The sequence below is a fragment of the Ovis canadensis genome, chromosome 4 (assembly GCF_042477335.2).
Source record: "Ovis canadensis isolate MfBH-ARS-UI-01 breed Bighorn chromosome 4, ARS-UI_OviCan_v2, whole genome shotgun sequence".
NCBI lineage: Eukaryota > Metazoa > Chordata > Mammalia > Artiodactyla > Bovidae > Ovis > Ovis canadensis.
Window position 1 is genome coordinate 28,960,931 of NC_091248.1, and position 21,443 is coordinate 28,982,373.

Sequence of the window (21,443 nt, forward strand, 5' to 3'; positions counted from 1 at the left end):
TCTACCACAGTTAATTTGACCAATCCTTATATCTTTTTCTATATACATCTATTTCTTCAAGATACAAATATATCCGTAGCTTTTCTGCCCTAATGTTCCTGTTGTTGTGGTTTAGTTGCCAAGTCTTGTTTGACTCTTTTGCAACCCCAAAGACTATAGCCCACCAGGCTCCTCTGTCCGTGGGGTTTCACAGGCAAGAATACTAGAGTGACTTGCCGTTTTCTTCTCCAGAGGCTCTTCTGGGTCTCCTGCATTGCAGGAGGATTCTTACTACTGAGCCACCAGGGAAGCCAGTCTTCCTATTGCTTGCACTTAAAATCCCTGTTCTCTTAAATCTGTAGATTATTGGCGTTCTGAGACTCCGTCACCATCTTATATTCAATTTCATTCTCTTTTCTTCTTGCCAGTGGTGTTTCTTATTGGCGTCCTAAAAAGTCGTGGCCCAGATATGTTTGTAAGAACCAATCAGTCTCAAGTTTTATATGTCAGATGTGTAAGGAATTTTATTGCACTAGGATGCTAGCCTGTGGGATCAGGTAGCACAAATCCAGTGATTCACACTAATTATAAATACAGATGGTAATTAAATGGTGCACACAGTGAATTTATTCAGCAGTCAAAATTGTGTGTTAAAGTAACTATTAAAAATTCTGTTCTTTGGGTGAGGATATTGTTGTGAAATCTATTTTTAAATGATTTTGATATGTTTACTAAGATTTAAAAATGTCTGTCTTAAAAAATAATATTTCTAAGATATTTAAGAATATTTCCAGAAACAAAAAATAGAAAAACTGATGGTAAGTGTAGGATTTTTTTAAACTAAAGAACCTTATTATGCTCCAATGAAAATAGAGAAGAAGGACAAGCCTAAAGAAATGGTAAATTGGCAGCAGGAGAGAATGAGGCTCAAGTAAGAGTAACAGCAAGAACTGAAAGGGACTAAACTTTGTTACCCAGGTAATCACTATGGCCTCATTGGAAACAGAGTTCTCAAGACTGAGAAAAGATACCTCAAAGCTAACTAGTTTTCTTATTTGAACCCTGACGAATTCACAAACAAACCAAAAAACCCTGAAGACTTTTAGAAGTTGAGATAGGAGAGAATAAATAATATTTGAATCTGAATAAAAGTTTGCTTTTTTTCTATGCTGATTCATAAAAATTAAATTTAGTATTGAAAACACTTAATCTCTCTCACTCATTGAAATGAGAATAATTGAGGGCTATGATTTTTGGTTTGAGAAGTTAAAGCAGTATGAGAGAACTCTCTAGAGTCCTGGGGTTAGATTAGGCCAAAGATAGCATTTCAGTGTTTGGGAAGCTTTGTTAGGCAAGTTAAATTTCAAGCTCATAGTTTAAATTTACAAGCGATTCAGATAGTTTTAGTTGAATGCTATTTGTACATAGTTAATTCCATTTAGGTGTATACATACACACACATTTTTTTAGTTAATGGAAAACTTTTCGGACATTGACAAGTGTAGAGAGAATATCATGAACCACCGTCATGTACCTATCACTTGGTTTCCAACATTTATCAATTTAAAGCCAATCTTGTCTCCTCTGTACTCCCTCCTGCTTTTCCTCTCAGTCCTGGGTTATTTTAAAACAAATCACAAGCGTATAATTTTAATCACAAATATTTCAGTATTTCTCTAGGAGACTTTAAAATAATGGCCATAATACCATGGTCATTAATAATCAGTTCAGTTCAGTCTCTCAGTCGTGTCCGACTCTTTGCGACCCCATGAATTGAAGCAGGCCAGGCCTCCCTGTCCATCACCAACTCCCGGAGTTCACTCAAACTCATAACTCAGTGATGTCATTCAACCATCTCATCCTCTGTCACCCCTTTCTCCTCCTGCCCCCAATCCCTCCCAGCATCACAGTCTTTTCCAATGAGTCAACTGTTCTCATGAGGTGGCCAAAGTACTGGAGTTTCAGCTTTAGCATCATACCTTCCAAAGAACACCCAGGACAGATCTCCTTTAGAATGGACTGGTTGGATCTCCTTGCAGTCCACGGGACTCTCAACAGTCTTCTCCAACACGACAGTTCAGAAGCATCAATTCTTTGGCACTCAGCTTTCTTCACAGTCCAACTCTCACATCCATGCACGACCACAGGAAAACCATAGCCTTGACTAGACAGACCTTTGTTGACAAAGTAATGTTTCTGCTTTTGAATATGCTGTCTAGGTGGGTCATAACTTTCCTTCCAAGGAGTAAGCGTCTTTTAGTTTCATGGCTGCAGTCACCATCTGCAGTGATTTTGGAGCCCCCCAAAATAGTGTCTGACACTGTTTCCACTGTTTCTCCATCTATTTGCCATGAAGTAATGGGACCAGATGCCATGATCTTCGTTTTCTGAATGTTGAGCTTTAAGCCAACTTTTTCACTCTCCTCTTTCACTTTCATCAAGAGGCTTTTTAGTTCCTCTTCACTTTCTGCCATAAGGGTGGTGTCATCTGCATATCTGAGGTTATTGATACTTCTCCCGGCAATCTTGATTCCAGCTTGTGCTTCTTCCAGCCCAGCATTTCTCATGATGTACTCTGCGTATAAGTTAAATAAGCAGGGTGACAATATACAGCCTTGACATACTCCTTTGCCTATTTGGAAACAGTCTGTTGTTCCATGTCCAGTTCTAACTGTTGCTTCCTGACCTGCATATAGGTTTCTCAAGAGGCAGGTCAGATGGTCTGCTATTCCCATCTCTTTCAGAATTTTCCACAGTTTCTTGTGATCCACACAGTCAAAGGCTTTGGCATACTCAATAAAGCAGAGATAGATGTTTTTCTGAAATTCTCTTGCTTTTTTCATGATCCAGCGGATGTTAGTAATTTGATCTCAGGTTCCTCTGTCTTTTCTAAAACCAACTTGAACATCTGAAAGTTCACGATTCACGTATTGCTTAAGCCTGGCTTGGAGAATTTTGAACATTACTTTATTAGCGTGTGAGATGAGTACAATTGTGTAGTAGTTTGAGTATTCTTTGGCATTGCCTTTCTTTGGAATTGGAATGAAAACTGACCTTTTCCAGTCCTGTGACCACTGCTGAGTTTTCCATATTTGCTGGCACATTGAGTGCAGCACTTTCACAGCATCATCTTTCAGGATTTGAAATAGCTCCACTGGAATTCCATCACCTCCACTAGCTTTGTTCGTAGTGATGCTTTCTAAGGCCCACTTGACTTCACATTCCGGGATGTCTGGCTCTAGATGAGTGATCACACCATTGTGATTATCTTGGTTGTGAAGATCTTTTTTGTACAGTTCTTCTGTGTATTCTTGTCACCTCTTCTTAATATCTTCTGTTTCTGTTAAGTCCATACCATTTCTGTCCTTTATCAATCCCATCTTTGCATAAAATGTTCCCTTGGTATCTCTAATTTTCTTGGAAGAGATCTCTAGTCTTTCCCATTCTGTTGTTTTCCTCTATTTCTTTGCATTGATTGCTGAGGAAGGCTTTCTTATCTCTCCTTGATATTCTTTGGAACTCTGCATTCAGATGCTTATATCTTTCCTTTTCTCCTTGGTTTTTTGCTTCTCTTCTTCTCACAGCTATTTGTAAGGCCTCCCCAGACAGCCATTTGCTTTTTTGCATTTCTTTTCCATGGGGATGGTCTTGATCCCTGTCTCCTGTACAATGTCACAAACCTCTGTCCATAGTTCATCAGGCACTGTATCAGATCTATTCCTTAAATCTTTTTCTCACTTCCACTGTATAATCGTTAGGGATTTGATTTAGGTCATACCTGAATGGTCTAGTGGTTTCCCCTACTTCCTTGGATTTAATCTGAATTTGGCAATAAGGAGTTCATGATCTGAGCCACAGTCAGCTCCAGGTCTTGTTTTTGTTGACTGTATAGAGCTTCTCCATGTTTTGCTGCAAAGAATATAATCAGTCTGATTTTGGTGTTGACCATCTGGTGATGTCCATGTGTAGAGTCTTCTCTTGTGTTGTTGGAAGAGGGTGTTTGCTATGACCAGTGCATTTTTTTGGCAAAACTCTGTTAGCCTTTGCCTAGCTTCATTCCGCATTCCAAGGCAAAATTTACCTGTTACTCCAGGTGTTTCTTGACTTCCTAATTTTGCATTTCAGTCCGCTATAATGAAAAGGACATCTTTTTTGGGTGTTACTTCTATAAAGTCTTGTAGGTCTTCATAGAACCATTCAACTTCAGCTTCTTCAGCGTTACTGGTTGGGGCATAGACTTGGATTACCGTGATATTGAATGGTTTGCCTTGGAAACGAACAGAGATCATTCTGTCATTTTTGAGATTGCATCCCAGTACTGCATTTCGGACTCCTGTTGATCACGATGGCTACCCCTTTTCTTCTGAGGGATTCCTGCCTGTAGTAGTAGATACAATGGTCACCTGCGTTAAATTCACCCATTCCAGTCCATTTTAGTTCGCTGATTCCTAGAATATCAACGTTCACTCTTGCCATCTCCTGTTTGACCACTTCCAATTTGCCTTGATTCATGGACCTGACATTCCAGGTTCCTATGCAATATTGCTCTTTATAGCATCAGACCTTACTTCTGTCACCAGTCACATCCGCAACTGGGTATTGTTTTTGCTTTGGCTCCATCCCTTCATTCTTTCTGGAGTTATTTCTTTACTGATCTCCAGTAGCATATTGGGCACCTACCAACCTGGGGAGTTCCTCTTTCAGTATTGTATCATTTTGCCTTTTCATAGTCTTCATGGGGTTTTAAAGGCAAGAATACTGAAGTGGTTTGCCATTCCCTTCTCCAGTGGACCACATTCTATCAGACCTCTCCACCATGACCCGCCCATCTTGGGTTGCCCCATGGGCATGGCTTAGTTTCATTGAGTTAGACGAGGCTGTGGTCTGTGTGATTAGATTGACTAGTTTTCTGTGATTATGGTTTCAGTGTGTCTGCCCTCTCACGCCCTCATTAATAATAATGACCAGAATACCTGCAAAACTAGAAATAATTCCTAATAACATGCATCATCAAACATCTATTCAGATTTTTAGATTTCCTGGTTGTCTTTTTGTCATGTTTGACTCTGCAACCCCATGGATTGTAGGCTGCCAGGCTCCTCTGTCCATGGGATTTCCCAGACAAGAGTACTGGAGTGGGGTGCCATTTCCTTCTCCAGGGGATCTTCCCAACCCAGGGATTGAACCTGCGCCTCCTGCATTGGCAGGCAGATTCTTTATCACTGCACCACCTGGGAATCCTGTTTCAATAAGAATCCAGATAAACTGATGCATTGTAATTTGTTGATATATCCATTAAATCTCTTTTTGAAAAAAAAAATTGTTTTTTTAGCTTTGTATTTTCAGTTAATGTTTTGTGGGGTTTTTTTATTTGGGCCATGTTGCTTGGCATAAGGGGTCTTAGTTTCCCAAGAAGAGATTGAACCTGTGCCCCTTGCAGTAGAAGCATGGAGTCCTAATCACTGGACCATCAGGGAATTCCCTTGAGTTAGTTTTACAGAAGGGCTGCAAAAATAGTACAGCTTCCCTACCTGTTAACATCTTACATAGTTATAGTACAGTTATCAGAACTAAGAAATTAACATTGGTGCAATATTAGTTACTAAGTGTATTATATTTCCCCAGTTTTTACCCTGATGACTCCTTTTCTGTTCCAGGACCTAATCTCATGTTCCACATTGCATTTGGTTGTCGTGCTGCCTTAGACCTAATCTGATTGTTCTGTAGTTCTTTCTTTTCTTTTGGGACATTAAAACTTGTGAAGGCTCCTGGCCTGTTATTTTATAGTGTGTCTATTTTGATTAGATTGAGGTTGTACATTATTGTGAGGAATATTACAGAGCCAATAATCCCATCTCAGTGTGTACCAATCTGAGGGCACGTATTAGTATCACCTGCTGTTTTTATTTTTCTTTATTGAGGTCACATTGGTTTATAACTTTGTTTTACATATACCTTATAATTTTACCTCTGTATACAGTGCAGCGTGCTCACCACCAGAACTTTAATGTCCGCTGTCTCCATACAGTCCATCCTCTTTGCCCATTTCACTCTGCCCTGCTCACCCTTCCCCCTCTGGCAACTACTACTCTGTTCTCTGTGCCTATGTGTTTATTTCTGTGTTTTTGTTTGGTTGGTCTTTTTCACTTATTTTGTTTTTTATATTCCACACGAGTGAATCCTATGGTGTTCATCTTTCTCTGACTTATTTCACTTAGAATAATACCCTCAAGGTCTATCTCTTCTGTCACAAGGCAAGATTTCATCTCTTTTGTGACCGAGTGGTTATAGACACACACAGACACACACACTAGACACACAAACACACACACACAGACCACACCACCTCCCAATTCTTCTTTAGCTATTCATCTGATAATGGGCATTTTTTTTTCCCCCATCTTCTGGCTGTTGTATAATATGCTGCCATTAATATAGGGAAGCACCTATCTTTTGAATTAGTGTTTTCGTATTCTTCGGATAAATTCCCAGAAGAGGAATAGCTGGATCATTTGTCATTATTCAGTTACTGAGTACTGCCTGACTCTTTGCGACCCCACGGACTGCAGCATGCCAGGCTTTTCTGTCCTCCACTGTCGTCCAGAGTTTGCTCAAAGTCGCGTCCATTGAGTCAGTGATGCTGTCTAACCATTGCATTCTGTGCTGCTCCCTTCTCCTGTTGCCTTCAGTCATTCCCAGCATCAGGGTCTTTTCCAACGACTGAACTCTTCACATCAGTGGCCAAAGTATTGGAACTTCAGTTTCAGCAGCAGTCCTTCCAGTGAATATTCAGGGTTGATTTCCTTAAGGATTGACTGGTTGGATCTCCTTGCAGTCCAAGGGACTCTCAGGAGTCTTCCCCAACACCACAGTTCAAAAGCATCAATTCTTTCGCTTTCAGCCTTCTTTATGGTCCAACTCTCAGATCCATACATGACTGCTGGAAAAACCACAGCTTTATGCACCTTTGTCAGCAAAGTGATGTCTCTGCTTTTTAATACGCTTTTCATAACTTTTCTTCCAAAGAGCAAGCCTCTTTTAATTTCATGGCTGCAGTCACTATCTACAGTGATTTTGGAACCCCAGAAAATAAAATCTGCCATTGCTTCCACTTTTCCCCCTTCTATTTGCCATGAAGTGATGGGACCACATGCCATGATCTTAGTTTTTTTGAATACTGAGTTTTAAGCCAGCATTTTCACTCTCCTCTTCAGCTGGATTATATTGTAGTTCTGTTTTTTTGTTGTTGTTGAGGAGTCTCCATACTGTTTGCCAAAGTGCCTGTACCAATCTACATACTGCCAGTAGTGTAGTGTTTTCTCCAGATCCTTGCCCATGCTTGGTTTTGACAATAGCTATTCTGACGTGTAAAAGGTAATGTCTCACTGTGGGTTTGATTTGCCTATCCCTAATAGTTAGTGATGTTGAACATCTTTTCATATGTCTGTTGACCATCTGTATGTCTTCTTTGGAAAAATGTCTATTCAGTTCCTGTGCCTATTATTTAATCAGGTTGTTTGAGTTGTATGCATTCTTTATGTATTTTGAATATTGATCCCTTATCAAATATATGATTTGCAAATATCTTCTTCCATTTGATAGATTGTGTTTTATTTTGCTGGTGGTTTTCTTTGCTGTGCCGAAACTTTTTAGTTTGATGTCCCATTCTGTCGTTTTTACTTTTGTTTCTTCTTGTTTGAGGAGACATATCCAGAAATATGTTACTAAGACTCATGTCAGAGTGTACTACCTATAGTTTTTGTTTAGGAGTTTTATGGTTTCAGGCCTTACATTCAAGTCCTTAATCCATTTTGAGTTAATTTTGTGTATGGTATAAGATGAGGGTCTAGTTTCATTCTTTTGCATGTGACTGTCCAGTTTTGCCAGCACCATCTGTTGAAGAGACCGCCCTGTTTCTGTTGTATAGTTTTGACTCCTTTGTCATAAATGAGTTGAGCACAAATAAGTGTGTTTAGCTCTGGGCTCTCATTTCTGTTCCATTGATCTGTGTATCTGTGTGTTTTTTTTTTTTTTCTCAGTTTCCTTTTTTTTTTTTTTTTTAAATTCCCCTGTAGTTTTTGCCTCTGCTCTGGATTTGTGCTTTATAGTTACGATGAGGTTTGTATAGAATGTCTCATGAGTTAAAATAGTCCTTTCTCAGGTGATAGCTTCTTGTCTTCATCTGCCTGTATGGGTTCTGTCCTTTTCCTCTCCTCTGCCACCCTTTATTTTGTTGTGTCAAATTATCCTTTTTTATGTTGTGAGTTTATTACCAAATTGAAGTAGCTATAGTTACTGTTACTGCCTTTTTTTCCCCCCCTCTTTAATATTTATGCTTCAGTGTTTTTTATTTTGTGGAAAAAACCTATTTTGAGGCTTGAAACTTCTAATCCAATTCTGAGAATATAAAGAAATATTATATTGTTTTTAAAAAAAGCAAACAGGAGTGTACTATCTAATACAGTATTATTAACTAAAGTATAGATTTTGTTCAGATTTCACAAAATTTTATGCATTGTGTCCATTATTTGTTTTCATACCTTATTCAAAATTCTGCATTGTAGTAAGTTGCATTGAGCAACTCAGTTGTATGGAGCAAGTTCTGATAAATTCTCTTTTCACTTTCATTCTGTTACAGATATTTTCTAATTTTATTTGTTATGGCTTCTTAGAGATACCCATCATTTAAAAATGGACATTTAATTTCCAAATACATGGGTATTTTAAAGCATCTTTATTAATTTTTCATTTAAATTCATTCTTCTTGGCAATCACCTGCTGTGTTTTTTCAGTCTTTTAACTTGACTGAGGCTTCCAGTGGCTAAGTCAAAGGTCTCTCTTGGTAAGTGTCACATTGCACTTGAAAATATGTAAGTTACTTTTGAGTATCTTTTGATATTGATTTCTAACATAATTCAGTGATAAGACGACAGACTAAAAATGATTTAAATACCTCTAGACCATGAAATTTTTGCACCTTGTGTCATGTCCCTGGATATGTTCCAGTGTCTCCTGATTTATAGTCTCTTGAATAGAATTTATATCATGCTGTTGTGTGAAAATTGTATAAATCTCAATTGTGTTGAATTAGTTCATAGTGCTTTTCAGGTTTATATCCTTCTCCTCTGTATGTTCGTTCTGTTAGTTTTTGGAAGTTTCATACTGAAACTCCAACTAAAAATCTTAATTTTCTACTTAAAAATAATTATATTGTAGAACTATATGTAACTTTGTTCTATATTTTCCAAGGCCCCTACAAGTGTGTTATCATACTTTCATAATTTAAAAGAGAAAAAAGTAAACAACCCCTGAGAGAGCGTTGAAGGTTCTGATTTCCGCCTACTCATCACTTTGCTCAGAGTCTTCTGTACTCTTGCCTTTTGTTTCTTGCAGAAGAGCTGCTCCTACATTTCTTGTAAGGCAGGTCTGATGTTGAACTCCCTCAGCTTTTGTTTGATGGGAAAGTATTTGTCCTTCATACCTGCATAACTTTGTTGGCTAGAGGGTCTTTGGCTGACAGTGCTTATCTTTGAGAATTTTGAGCTTTTCATTTCACTGTTGCCTGGGCGGTAGCATCTGCTCTTTTCCTAGTGGTGCCTATGTCGGTTGTCGGTTACCATATGTTTTTTTCCTGGCTGCCTCTAAATTTCATCATTGACTTTTGAGAGTTTTAATGTAGTGTGTTTTGGAGAAGTATTTTTGCACGGAGGTGATTATGTGTTCTTGTAGGTTCATGGACTTATATATCCAATTCCTTTTGGGGATTGGGAAGTTCTCAGCTATTATTTCTTTAGACAAACTATGCTTCCTTCTCAGATGCTTGCTATCCTGATGTTGCCTTTCCTAAAAGAGTCAGATAGTTCTTACAGAATTTCTTCTTTTTAAAATTTTTTTTACTTATTTATTGTTGAAGAGTATTTGATTTATAGTGTTAGTTTCTGCTGTACGGCATTGTGAATCAGCTACACATATGTCCACACTTTTTCAGATTATTTCCTCTTATTAGGTCATTACACAGTATCAAGTACAGTTCCCTGTGCTCTATATTATAGTTGGGTCATTATTAATGATCTACTTTATATGTAGTGGTGTGTAGATGTCAGTCCCAATCTCCCATTTATCCCTGCCCTCCCACTTTCTCTCTTGGCAAGTCATAAGTTTGTTTTTTACATCTGTGACTCCCTTTCTGTTTTGTGAATAAGTTCATTTATACATTTTTTTAGATTCCACGTATAAGCAATATCATGGTATTTGTCTTTCTCTGACCTCACTCAGTATGACAATCTCTAGGTCCATCTGTGTTGCTGCAAAGGGCATTATTTCTTTTTTTCTCATTTCTTTTTTTGATGACCTGTTCCTCTGCTGGTCCATTTGAAGTAACAGACGTCTGTCTTCTTCAGGTAGTTTTTTGTTGTTGTTGTTGTTGTTTTTAATTTGATTCTAAGGATTCAACAGTGTAGAAATTAGAGTCCTTTCTTTTGTTTGCCAGTGGGTGGTACTATAACACAAACTTTTTGTTTTCCTTAACCTTAGCTGCCTCTGGTTATGTTTGAGCGTTGGCACTTTGCACCTCAGTCATAGGTGTTGCCCATTGACACTGTTGGTGTGTTGCTGCTGTGGGATTGCTGGCATTGCCACCTGGGACGCTGGGCTGGTGACTGCTTCTGCTGTGTCCAGGATCTCTGAAGCCGCAGGCCCTGCTACAGGTGGGGAGGAGCTGGAGCAGGGTTGCCCTTGCTGTGTCTGGGATTGTTGTCTTTGCAGGCAGCACAGCTCTGGGCAAGGGGTCAGAGTTGCGGGTGCCTCCGTACCTGAAGGAATGGCATCATAGGCGCCTCTGCCACTGCTGTCCGGTTATCTGTGACCACGAGAGCCACTGTGGCCAGGAGGCTGGGGTCACATGTGCTTCCTCTTCTGCTGCTACTGGCTTCCTTAGCGCTGTTGGCGCAGCTGCTGCGACCAGGTAGCTGGAATGGCAGGCACTGCCTTTGGATTCTTCTGGTCTGTTTCCTCTGTGTGTTCCAGTCTGCCCACCTTTAGGTGTACAGATGTGTGAAACTCTGGCATCGCAGTGTGTTGGGCAGAGGTACCTTTGTTGAGTACAGATGTTTAGTGGTTGCAGATTAAAGGGGAGAGACAAAGGGAGCATCTCACTTCATCACGATGCTTTCAGTATCACTTACTCTGGTGCTGTTAATCCTGACCATTCGCTGAGTCTTCCAGCTTTCTCCACTGCTACATTGTTTTTTTCTTTATTGATTCTAAGACTGGGGTTGTTTGTTTTTGTCTTTTCAGAGTCTCGATTTCTCTAATGGAATTTCAGAGTAATATTTCAGGTAGTCTGTAAGCTGTCTTAAAAGTAGAGGCTTATTCCGTACAGACTGATTTTCAGTGTAGGTGGTCAAGTACTTCCATCAGGTGGTGGTGGTTTAGTCACTAAGTTGTGTCCTACCCTTGTGACCACGTGGACTATAGTCTGCCAAGCTCCCCGTCCATGGCATTTTCCAGGCAAGAATCGTTTCGTTTGTCGTTTCATTTAGTCACTCGGTCATGTCCGACTCTCTGTGACCCCATGGTCGATAGCCCTCCAGACTTCTCTGTCCATGGGATTCTCCAGGCAAGAATACTGAAGTGAAGTGGGTGGCCATTTCCTTCTCCACGGGGGTCTTCCCAACCCAGGGACTGAACCCATACCTCCTGCATCTCCTGTATTGCAGTTAGATTCTCTCCACTGAGCCCCAGGGAATAGTTCACCCCGCTATTCTAATGTTTATCACCATAGGTTAGTTTTTCCTGATTCTGGCCTCCATATAAATGGCATTACACAGTATACACGTACTCTGTTATGTCTGGCTTTTTATGCCCAACATTGTATCTGTGACGTTCACTCATGTTGCTAGGTAGAGCAGTAATTTTTTGTGTTTGCAGGGCTGTGTGGTTTTCTACTGTGTAGACCATTCTACCCCTGACAGAGTTGGCTGGTCCCTTCAAACTGCTCTTAAGTGTGGTGACATGCCCTTACCATAAACTGACTCAGGAACTGGGACTCACTAGAGGACAGAAACAGCACCTTCACACCATCCAGCTCATGCCTCTACAAGGCAGGGATAAGGCTGCTAAGTCACTGCTAAGTAGCATGTGACCCCATAGACGGCAGCCCACTAGTCTCCCCCGTCCCTGAGAGTCTCCAGGCAGGAACACTGGAGTAGGTTGCCATTTCCTTCTCCAGTGCATGAAAGTGAAAAGTGAAAGTGAAGCCACTCAGTCGTGTCCAACTCTTAGCGACCCCATGGACTGCAGCCCACCAGGCTCCTCCATCCATGGGATTTTCCAGGCAAGAGTACTGGAATGGGGTTCCATTGCCTTCTCCAGAACTTGCATGTCAGAATGCAAGTTCGAGTTTTCCTAACTATTGAAAATTAGTAGTTTCTTTTTCTTTTCTTTCTTTCCTGTTTGTAGTAAAGCACAGTTAAATGTGCATAAATGGAAAAGTGTCTCCAAACCTGTGTAGAGATTTAAGTTATCGAAAGTTACGTGGCCTTGAATGCTGGATGAATTTAGATTCGGTCCCACTGGCCACCTGTGAGTAAACTCTTGCTGAATTGGGTATGGTTTGTTTTTTCAAACTTATTTCCATCTACAGTTCTTCGCCTTACGTGAGACACACCCAGATGTTAGTGTGGCGTGTGTGCGTGCTCAGTCGCCTCAGCTGTGTCTGACTCTCGTGCCCCTGTGGACTTGTCGCCTGTCAGGCTTGTCTGCCTTTGGGATTCTCCAGGCAAGAATACTGGAGTGGGTTGCCATTCCCTTCTTCAAGGGATCTTTCTGACCCAGGGATTGAACCCAAGTCTCTTTATGTCTCCTGCATTGGCAGGCAAGTTTTTTATACCACTAGCACCACCTGGGAAGCCCCGGCAGAGTTACTCAAACTAATCCATATACCAAATCCTCCAACCCCTTCAACGGTACTTCCCCAAATCTGCTTCAGTGGAAGGCACAACCATCTCCTCAGTTCCTTAACTCAAAAACACCTAGGAGTGACCCTTGACCCACAACCCCTCTCGTGACCTGCCTACCCTGAACCGCCAGATCCAGCTGTGCCACCAACAAATGTTACAAAGCCACCCGCTCCTCCCCAGCCCCACTGCCACCCCTCTGCAAGCACTGCCTGCCTGGACTAATGCAACAGCCTCCTGACCAGTCTCCTCATGTCCACAGCCCTGCCCCACACCAAGTCCCCCTCTGAATCCACCCTCCATTCATTGCCCAGTGGCATATATATATGTATATATATATATATATATATACATATATATATATATACACACACACATATATATATACATACATACAGGCTGGGCCTTGTGGGTCATGGGATCTTAGTTCCCTAGGGATTGAACCTGTGCCCTTTGCAGTGAAAGTGCAAGAGTGCTAACCACAGGACTACCAGGGATTTCCCCCCAGTGGCTTTTAAAGACACAGATCAGGCCACGTCACACTCTTCCTTAAAACTTCCCGATGGCTCAGTATCTAAAGTGCCCCATGCCCATCATAGTGACAGGTAAACTTGACTTCTCACGCAGGCCCACACAATGCTCACACCCTCCTGAAGCCAGCAAGCACTAGGCCCCCTGCTGGCCGTAGGACACACCAAGCTCCTTCAACTGGCAGGCCTCTGCCCTGGCTGTTCAGTACAGAAAGCTCCTTCCTGCCCTGCTCATCTTCATAAATGGCCACTGATTCTGCTGATTAAACCTCAACCCCAACTGTCTCCTCTCAGCAGCCCTCCCTGACCACCCACGTAGTTGGCCCGTAGACACATATCTGATGGCGAGGACACATTAAATGTTTCCACTCCAAAGTCTGAAAGTTTGAATACTGGAGTGCATTCCCATTTCCTTCTCCAGGGGATCTTCCCGACCCAGGATCGAGCCCAGGTCTATGATGGGATAGACTGACTGAGCCAGAAACTGGGTCTTACTCTGATGGGTAGGGCCATGCTTAATAAATCTTTAATCCAATTTTCTGTTGATGGGTGAAGCTGTGTTCCCTCCCTGCTATTTACCTGGGGCCAAACTATGGTTTGGCCAGCTTCCCAAGTGGCTCAGACAAAAGCATCTGTCTACAATGTGGGAGACCTGGGTTTGATCCCTGGGTTGGGAAGATCCCCTGGAGAAGGAAATGGCAATCCACTCCAGGACTATTGCCTGGAAAATCCCATGGACAGAGGAGCCTGGTAGGCTACAGGCCATGGGGTCGCAAAGAGTCAGACACAACTGAGTGACTTCACTTTCAAACTATGGTGGCATCAGAGGGCAGACACATTGAAACCATAATCACAGAAAACTAGTCAATCTAATCACATGGACCACAGCCTTGTCTAACTCAATGAAACTATGAGCCATGCCATATAGTGCCACCCAAGATGGGCAGGTCATGGTGGAGAGGTCTGACAGAATGTGGTCCACTGGAGAAGGGAATGGCAAACCACTTCAGTATTCTTGCCTTGAGAACCCCATGAGCAGTATGGAAAGGCAAAATGATAGGACACTGAAAGATGAATTCCAAGGTTTGTACGTGCCTAATATGTTACTGGAGATCAGTAGAGAAATAACTCAGAAAGAGTAAAGAGATGGAACCAAAGTAAAAACAACACACAGTTGTGGATGTGACTGGTGATTGAAAACAAGGTTCGATGTGGTAAAGAGCAATATTGCATAGGAACCTGGAATGTCAGGTCCATGAATCAAGGCAAATTGGAAGTGGTCAAATAGGAGATGGCAAGAGTGAACGCCAACATTTTAGGAATCAACAAAATAAAATGGACTGGAATGGGTGAATTTAACTCAAGATGACCATTCTATCTGCTACTGTGGGCAGGAATCCCTTAGAAGAAATGGGGTAGCCATCATGGTCAACAAGAGAGTCCAAAATGCAGTACTTGGGTGCAATCTCAAAAATGACAGAATGATATCTGTTCGTCTCCAAGACAAACAATTCAATATCATGGTAATCCAAGTCTGTGCCCCAAATAGTAATGCTGAAGAAGCTGAAGTTGAACGGTTCTATGAAGACCTACAGGGCGTTCTAGAATTAACACCCAAAAAAGATGTTCTTTTCATTATAGGGAACTGGAATGCAAAAGTAGGAAGTCAAGAAACACCTGGGGTAACAGGCAAATTTGAGTTTTGCCGAGAATGCACTGGTCATAGCAAACACCCTCTTCCAACAACACAAGAGAAGACTCTACACATGGACATTACCAGATGGTCAACACTGAAATCAGACTGATTATATTCTTTGCAGCCAAAGATGGAGAAGCTCTATACAGTCAGCAAAAACAAGATCGGGAGCTAACCGTGGCTCAGATCATGAACTCTTTATTGCCAAATTCAGACTTAAATTGAAGAAAGTAGAGAAAACCACTAAACCATTCAGGTATGACCTAAATCAAATCCCTTATGATTATACAGTGGAAGTGAGAAATAGATTTAAGGGACTAGATCTGATAGAGTGCCTGATAAATTATTGACAGAGGTTCGTGACATTGTACAGGAGACAGGGGTCAAGATCATCCCCATGGAAAAGAAATGTAAAAACGCAAAATGGTTGTCTGAGGAGGCCTTACAAATAGCTGTGAAAAGAAGAGAAGCCAAAGACAAAGGAGAAAATGAAAGGTATACCCATTTGAATGCAGAGTTCCAAAGAACAGCAAGGAGACATAAGAAAGCCTTCCTCAATGATCAGTGCAAAGAAATAGAGGAAAACAACAAAATGGGAAAGACTAGAGATCTCTTCAAAAAATTAGAGATACTGAGGGAACATTTCACACAAAGATAGACTCAATAAAGGACAGAAATGGTATGGACCTAACAGAAGCAGAAGATATTAAGAACAGGTGGCAAGAATACACAGAAGAGCTGTACAAAAAAGATCTTCACGACCCAGATAATCATGATGGTGTGGTCATTCACACTTACCTAGAGCCAGACACCTGGAATGTGAAGTCAAGTGGGCCTTAGAAAGCATCACTACGAACAAAGCTAGTGGAGGTGATGGAATTCCAGTTGAGCTATTTCAAATCCTGGAAGATGATGCTGTGAAAGTGCTGCACTCAATATGCCAGCAAATTTGTAAAACTCAGCAGTGGCCACAGGACTGGAAAAGGTCAGTTTTCATTCCATTCCCTAAGAAAGGCAATGCCAAAGAATGCTCAAACTATCACACAATTGCACTCATCTCACATGCTAGTAAAGTAATGCTCAAAATTCTCCAAGCCAGGCTTCAGCAATACGTAACCTGTGAACTTCCAGATGATCAAGCTGGTTTTAGAAAAGGCAAAGAAACCAGAGATCAAATTGCCAACATCTGCTGGATCATCGAAAAAGCAAGAGAGTTCCAGAAAAACATCTATTTCTGCTTTATTGACTATGCCAAAGCCTTTGTGTAGATCATAATAAACCATGGAAAATTCTGAAAGAGATGGGAATACCAGACCATCTGACCTGCCTCTTGAAAAATCTGTATGGGTCAGGAAACAACAGTTAGAACCGGACGTGGAACAACAGTTGGTTCCAAATAGGCAAAGGAGTACGTCAAGGCTGTATATGTTCACCCCGCTTATTTAACTTATATGCCGAATACATCATGAGAAATGCTGGGCTGGATGAAGCACAAGCTGGAATCAAGATTGCCGGGAGAAATATCGATAACCTCAGATATGCAGATGATACCATCTTTATGGCAGAAAGTGAAGAAGAACTAAAGAGCCTCTTGATGAAAGTGAAAGAGGAGAGTGAAAAAGTTGGCTTAAAGCTCAACATTCAGAAAACGAAGATCATTGCATCTGGTCCCATTACTTCATGGCAAATGGAGAAACAGTGGAAACAGTGTCAGACTTTATTTTGGGGAGCTCCAAAATCACTGCAGATGGTGATTGCAGCCATGAAATTAAAAAATGCTTACTCCTTGGAAGAAAAGTTATGACCAACCTAGATAGCATATTCAAAAGCAGAGCCATTACTTTTTCAACAAAGGTCCGTCTAGTCAAGGCTATGGTGTTTCCAGTAGTCCTGTATGGATGTGAGAGGTGGATTATAAAGAGAGCTGAGCACCAAAGAATTGATGCTTTTAAACTGTGGTGTTGGAGAAGACTCTTCAGAGTCCCTTGGACTGCAAGGAGATCCAACCAGTCCACCCTAAAGGAAATCAGTCCTGAATGTTCATTGATGCTGAAGCTGAAACTCCAATACTTTGGCCATGTCATGTGAAGTGCTGACTCATTTGAAAAGACCCTGATGCTGGGAAAGATTGAAGGTGAGAGGAGAAGGGAACAACAGAGGATGAGATGGTTGGATGGCATCACTACTCAATGGACGTGAGTTTGAGTAATCTCCAGGAGTTGTTGATGGACAGGGAGGCCTGGCGTGCTGCAGTCCATGGGATCACAAAGAGTCGGACGTGACTGAGTGACTGAACTGAACAGTCAGTGAAGATTTTTAAATTTCAGACAGTACATTTAAGAGTTCTAGAGTTTTCACTTGGTTCTTAAAGTTTTTTACTTTATGCTGAGACTTCTCATCTGTGCATTTATTTTGACCATATTTTCTTTTATGTATCTAAACATATTCATAATAGCTACTTTAGAATCCTTTGCTGCTAATTTTAATGTCTGAATCATTTCAGGCATTGTCTTTTCTCTTGATTTATCGGTCACATTTTCTGTTTCTTCATGTTTCTTGTGACTCTGGTTTTTTTTCTGGACACTGTCAATCATTTATACATTGTAGAGACGTTCTTCCACTGTATTCTTTCAAAGTGTATTGAATTTTGTTTCATCAAGCAGTTAACATAGTATACTTGTTCTCTAAATTCTGTGTTCACCTTGATGAGAGCCAGCGGAAGAATTAATCTCTTAGTTCTTTCTGCCTTAGCTGAGCTTTGTCCTGAGCATACGTAGTTAAGGGGTTAACTGGAGATTTTGGCAGTTTATTTACAGAATAAATGGGGATCCTCTTCTGCAGTTCTTTTTCTGAGATTTCCCTTTCTTATGTTTCAACTCCTCCTGTTCTCCCACACTGCTGTGAGTCCTCAGTCACCTTGCAGTAGCAACTGGCATCTTCCCTCCGTAAAGCAGTCATAAAAATGGCAATCTGACCCAGTGTTCTCTGCCATTCTCCATTCCGTCAAATCCTTTCTCCTTTCTGACTGGTTGCTCTCCAGCGTCTTTGGATTGCTGTTTGGATTATGTTCCGTCTGGACTTCATGTTACCTGTAGAAGGGTCTGATAGAAGGCACTCCTCACATAACTTTTCTTTTTAGTGTGGTAAAAATATATTTAAAGTTTGCCTTTTAGCCTTTGAAGGGTACATTCAGGGGCATTAATTGCATTTACAGTCTTCTTCATCAATTCCCACTGTCTTTACCCCAAACGTTTTCTCCAAATAGAGACTCTGTGTCCCAGAAGCAGTGCATCCCTACCCCGTCTCCCCCACCCTCTGGTAACCTCTAATGTACTTTCTGTCTCAGTAAAATTGCCTATTTTACATATTTCCCATGAGCGGAATCCTACAATATTTGTTCTTTTGTGTCTGGTTTATTTCAGTTTTAGCATGATGTTTTCAAGTTTCATCCATGTTGTAGAACGTATCAGAACTCTTTTTAAGCTTGAACACTGTTCCATCGTACGGATATGTTTTATGTTTCCATTTGTCTGTTGATATCCACTTGGGTTGTTGCCACATACTTGCTGTTGTAAGTAATGGATGCTGTAATGAATATGGATGTAAAAGTGTCTGTCTGAGTTCTTGCTTTCATTTATTTAGGGTATATACCTATAAGTAATCCCTGGGTCAGGAAGATCCCCTGGAGAAGGAAATGGCAACCCACTCCAGTATTCTTGCCTGGAGAATCCCATGGACTGAGAGCCTGTTGGGCTACAGTCCACAGGGTCGCAAAGAGTCGCACATGACTGAGCGACTTCACTTCACTTTCACTTTCACCTGTAAGTAGCGCTGGATTATATGGTAATTCTTTAACTTCTTGAGGAACTGCCAAACTGTTTTCCACAGTGGCTATACTCTTTTATATTCCTGCTAGTAATTACAAGTTTGCAGTTTCTTCAGATTCTCGCCCACATGTATTTTCCTTATTTATTTATTTATTATTATAGTCATCCTAGTGGGTATGAAGTGGTGTCTCATTGCGATTTTGATTTTTGTGTCTCTAATGACTATGTTGAGTGTCTTTTCATGTTCTTGTTGATGGTTTATGTATGTTTGGAGAAATGTGTATTCACGTTTTCTGCCCTTTTTTTATTGTTAACTTGTCGGAATTCTTTATATATTCTGGTTATTACAGACATGGTTTGCAAATATTTTTTCCCTTTCTGTGGTTTTTCCACTTTGAGTGTCTTCTGATGCACAGAAGTTTTTAATTTTGATGAATCCAATTTATCTAGTTTTTCTTTTTTCGTTTATGCTTTTGGTATATTTTAGACTCCACTGCCAAATCAGAGTCATGAGAATTTACCCATTTTTTTCTAGGAGTTTTATGGTTTTAGCTCATTTGTTTGTGTCTTTCCTCCATCTTACAGCATTGATTTCTGTGTATTGTGGGAGGTAGGGATGCAGCTTTTCTCCTTTGCATGTGGAAATCCAGTTTTCCCAGCAGTATCTGTTGAGGAGATATTCTTTCCCCCATTGATGGACTCGATGCTTTGTCAAAAGTCAGTTTGCCGTATGTATATGGGTTTATTTCTGAACTCTCAGTTCTATTCCCTTGGTGTATATATCTACCCTAAAAGCCAGTACCATACTATTTTGATTATTTAGTGTAACTTTGTAGTAAGTTTTAAAATTGAGAACTGAATACTCCAACAGATTGTCTTGGCTATTCAAGGCTTCACATTTTCATATGAATTTGAGTTTTGGTTTTTCCAATTTTACAAATGAATAACTTCTTTAAAAACTTGCTCATTGGATTCTGATTACTTTAGAGATTTAATCAGGTCAATACAGACGTTTAATTCACATAGTGGATTATAAAGAAGTGTCTAAGCACTTGTCCTTTCTTCTGTTGAAGTACAGTTGAATTCTTTTCAGTGGTTTGCTTTTATAAACAACGCCATAATGAACATGCTCTGCTTGATACTTGTCCACGTGTTGGAAAGTTTCCTTCAGACAGTAGTTCTCAACCTGGGCAGTTTTGTCTGCAGGAGAACATTTGGCAGTGTTTGGAGATGGTTTTGACTGTCAAGACTGAGGAGGAGTGCTACAGGCACGGAGCAGGTGGCGAGACCAGAAAGTGAAGTCACTCAGTCCTGTCCGACTCTTTGCAACCCCATGGCCTGCAGCCTGCCAGGCTCCTCTGTCCATGGGATTTTGCAGCCAAGAATACTGGAGTGGGCTGCAATTTCCTTCTCCAGGGAATCTTCCCGACCCAGGGATTGAACCCAGGTCTCCCGTATTGTAGGCAGATGCGTTTACCGTCTGAGCCACTAGGGAGAGACCAGAGGTGCTGCTCAACATGCCACTGTGGTGGAGCAGATTCCCACCTACCCAACTACAAAGCGTGACCCAAATCATACAACTTGTAAATAGAGCCGAGGTTGAGAAATGCTGCTCTGGGCCATATACTCAGAAGTGGGATTTATAAAGCCCTAGAATGCTTCCCTGGTGGCTCAGGTGGTAAGAATCTGCCTGCAAAGTTTGAGACCCGGGTTTGATCCCTGGGTTGGGAAGATCCCCTGGAGAAGGAAATGGCAACCCACTCCAGTGTTCTTGCCTGGAGAATCCCATGGACAGGGGAGCCTGGTGGGCTGTGGTCCGTGGGGTCACAAAGAGTCGGACACAACTGAATGACTAACACTTTGACTTTCAGGATGTGTACAGTTTTTTTTTGTTGTTATTATATTAACGGATTTCTATAAAACATGAAGATATTATTTCGATTCAAGCAAAGGTTTTATTTGGAATACCTGGAATTAAAATGAAGGTTTCTTTGGTGATGCTGGTAATCCAGCAGTTATAAGCAATTTAATTGTCTTAAACCAGATAAAATAGCAGCATTATCCAGAGTTCACTAATTTGTTTACTTGCCCAGAGGGGGCACATCAGTTTTTAACTTTGTGAACTGTACTTCCTGCCTAATTACAATATTGATTTTAGAGTGAGAATCTGCTGCTAATTAATCTGTGCTGAACAATGGTAGTTGTAATATCAAGTTGACTAAATGAGAGAAAAATTGCAGTGTGAAAAATGTAGAATTTTTTTTTCTGACAAAGATGTTTGTTAAATATTGAAAGCTTAAAGTTTGAAAAGTTTCTCTCTGTGATTTAAATTGGTTTTTAAATTGAAGACAGACGAATAAACCTTTTAAGAATTTCAAGACTCACTTTTAAGCCTATAAGACCCATAGTTCTCCATCTGAAAATGTGATGAAATTCATGCCTGGGAACTGTATGT

General features: G+C 40.8%; 1 protein-coding gene across 1 annotated transcript in view; it reads left to right on the top strand.

Annotated features, from left to right (window-relative positions):
- The window catches only part of SDHAF3 (succinate dehydrogenase complex assembly factor 3), a 92,381-nt gene that overhangs the window by 67,074 nt on the left and 3,864 nt on the right, over positions 1–21,443 (top strand). The window lies entirely within an intron of this gene.